Source organism: Physeter macrocephalus, chromosome 12 (genome assembly GCF_002837175.3).
Source record: "Physeter macrocephalus isolate SW-GA chromosome 12, ASM283717v5, whole genome shotgun sequence".
Classification (NCBI taxonomy): Eukaryota; Metazoa; Chordata; class Mammalia; order Artiodactyla; family Physeteridae; genus Physeter; species Physeter macrocephalus.
The window spans coordinates 79,701,254-79,705,098 of NC_041225.1; positions in this window are offsets into that span (position 1 = coordinate 79,701,254).

Below are 3,845 nucleotides of genomic sequence, written 5' to 3' on the forward strand. Positions count from 1 at the left end.
CTGCGCGCCCGGAGCCTGTGCTCCGCAACGGGAGAGGCCACAACAGTGAGAGGCCCGCGTACCGCAAAAAAAAAAACAAAAAAAACAAAACAAAACTACAGTGAAGTATCACCTCACATCAGTCAGAATAACCATCATCAAAAAATCTACAAACAATAAATGCTGGAGAAGGTTTGGAGAAAAGGGAACCTTCTTGCACTATTGGTGGGAATGTAAATTGATAATAGCCACTATGGAGAACAGTATGGAGGTTCCTTAAAAAACTACAAATAGAACTACCATACGACCCAGCAATCCCACTACTGGGCATATACCCTGAGAAAACCATAATTCAAAAAGAGTCATGTACCAAAATGTTCATTGCAGCTCTATTTACAATAGCCAGGACATAAAAAAAAAAAAAAAGGTTCTGAAGAGCCTAGGGGCAGGACAGAAATAAAGACGCAGACATAGAGAATGGACTTGAGGACACGGGGAAGGGGAAGGGCTGGGAGGAAGTAAGAGAGTAGCATGGACATATATACATTACCAAATGTAAAATAGATAGCTAGTGGGAAGCAGCTGCATAGCAGAGGGAAATCAGCTCCGTTCTTTGTGACCACCTAGAGGGGTGGAATAGGGAGGGTGGGAGGGAGACGAAAGAGATAGGAGATATAGGAATATATGTTATGTATAGCTGATTCACTTTGTTATAAAGCAGAAACTAACACACCATTGTAAAGCAATTATACTCCAATAAAGATGTTAAAAAACGAAAAAAGATAAAAGCCACCATGAGCAAGAGGAGGCAGACAGAAAAAAAGAAAAACAGCAGAATTAGACCCTAAATCTGAAAATGGACAGTTTAAAAATAGGCTCATTTTGCTTATGAACATAAATGCAAAAATTTCTAAATATTAGCTAACCGAATCCAACATACTTACTCCAGTGAACTAGGAAAACCCTTGAGATTCCTTTCCCTCTCTTTAGAATATACCTGTCTAGCTACCTATCTAGCCATTTATCATGAAAACATAATAAGTAGGGTTTATTCTAGAAATTCAAGTATGATTTAACATCAGAAAACCTATCCAAATAACTCACCTCAAAAAGAATAAGAGAGAAAAATCATTCGAGAATGTACATCATTATTAATAATAAAAACTTTCAGGTAAGATTAGGAATAGTAAGAAATTTACTTAACTTTATGAAGGACCAAAAATGTACAGCAAAATATTATTAATTGATTAACTTTAAACACATTCCATTTAAGTGTGGGATCAAGAGAAGGTTGCCACTGCTGTTTAACATGATATTGAAAGTCCTGGCTGACAAAATAAGATTTGTAATAAAAGGAAGAAAACTTAAATAGAAGAATCAGAAGGAAAGAGATAAAATTGGGACTGTTTGCAGTAATATGATCAACCACATAAAACACCATATAGAAACAATAAGCTATTAGAAATAATAAAAGAATGCAGCAAGGTGACAGAGATGCTTTTCTCCCCTTCTTCCAAAGAACTACTTTTTTTTTTATGGGGCACAAGGCCAACCAGAATAAAGACAACATTTGCTAGCCTCCCTTGTAGCTAAGTATTGCCATGTTCCAGGCAATGGGTTAAAAGCAGAACTGGTGCACACATTCCTAAAGGGAGGGAATGTGCCTCATCCTCTTTCCTGCCATCTGAAATGAAGATACAATAGCTGGAGCTTCGGCAGTCATCTTAGACCATGAGCTGAGTTTGAATATGGAAGCCACACATAGCAGAACAAGAAAGAAGGCACCTGCTATACTAACACCAGCCCTAAAATGTCTACCTCCAAACTTTTGGAACTTCTTGAATAAACATCTATCTCATTCATGCCACTGTTATTTTAGTTTGTGTATGTGTGTGCCTGGTGTTACAGATAGCCAAACCTAATCCTGATACAGCAAGATTCCCAAATTCAAAATCAAATCATGAAAACCAAAAGTATACTTACATACTAGTACTAACAAGCTAGAAAATAAGATACTTCTTACAATAGCAACACAACTCTAAATTCTGTGGGAATTAACCTAAGAAAAAAATGCACAAAACGTTTATGGGAAAAAATGTTAATGCTATTTAGGACTTCAAAGAAGACCTAAATAGGGGTATATATAATGTCTGTGGATAGGAGTAACATTCTTAAGATATCAATGATCTCTAAATGTATTCATAAACTCAGTGCAAACCATTCAAACTTTTAACGGGATTTGAAGAATTTAAACATTCTCAAATACATATGGAAGATTGAATTCCATTATAATCTGGTCAATTTTGAAAACAAAAATCATAGAGGGGAAATTTACCCTTCCAGATAATGACATAAGTCACAGTAGCAGACATGTAGAACAGTGGGACAGAATAGAGAACTCAGAAACAACACATTTACCTATGAGAACTTGGTATGTGATAATGGTAACATCACAAATCTATGAGAAAATCATGTAGAGATAGTCAACTATTGCTGCAGTAATAATACCATGTAATGAACAACCCAGAAATACCAGTGGCTTATAGAAGCCTTTGTTTCTTCTCTCTCACAGGTCTCTACTGGTCTCATCTGGTCTGGTCAAGACTTGGCTGGACTCAGCCAAATTCAGCTGGGCTTTGCTCCAGGACACAGGTTAAGTTCAGGTCTTTATCACATGCCTCATTCTGGCAATGACAGGAGCTCAAGAGGTAAAGTCACATCACCCAAACACATTTAACATGTCTGCTGCCATCTCCTAATATTTCATTGACCAAATTAGTCACATGGCCAAGTCTAACAAATTGGTGGAAAGTGCTGCAAAACCACATGGCAAAGAGCATGGGAGTATAATTCTATAGCATGGAGGACATGAAGGATTGGGAATAATAATCCAACCTAACACACAAGTTTTGTTTCATAGATAATGTTGGAAAAATCGGTTCACCATGGAGAAAAGTAAAGCTGCATCCATATCTCATACCATTTGGAAAGGTGAAATTTCAATTAATAAAAGAACCTAAAAGTGAAAGGGAAAACTATAAAGCTAATAGAAATTAAAAACAGAAGAGTAGCTTTGGAATCTTAGGATTGGAAAAGAGTTCTTCAATAAGACTCTGAAAGCATAAACTATAAAACCAAAAGAATGATGAACTTGACTATATCAAAATTAAAGTTTCTGGTTAACAAAGAACATCATAGACCAGCTAAGAGATAGTTGATAGACTGAGAGGTGTTTCCAAACCAAGAAGACATTAATGTCTAGAATATAATAGGAATTCCTGCAAATCATTGAGAAGAAAAAAAACAGGAAACACAATAGAAAAATAGCCAAAGGATATGAACAGGCAAATTTACAGAAGGGAAGCTTGAGAGACTAACAAGTAGATGAAGAGATATATTGTACAACATGGGAATATAGCAAATATTTTATAATAACTATAAATAGAATATAACCTTTAAAAATTGTGAATCACTATATTGTACACCTGTAACTTACATAATATTGTATACCAACTATACTTCAATTTTAAAAAGTAGATGAAGAGATATACAATCCCACTTATAATCAGATAAATGCATATTAAAGCAACAACACACTTCTTTACATCCATTAAATAGGCAAAAATGTGAAAGTTAGGTAACACCAAGTGTTGGCTAGGATGGGAGGAAGCATGAACCATCACGTATTGCTATTGGGAGTTAAGTCCCTGGTATAGCTGTTTTGAAGTTATCTGGAAATATGTAATAAAATGTAGTATGTGTTTTCCTGTGGCCCAGCAGTTCCACTCCTGGGAATACATACCTCTACGAAACTCTTGCACAAGTCCGTAAAAGGGCACAATTGAGGACAATCATCACAGCAGCAC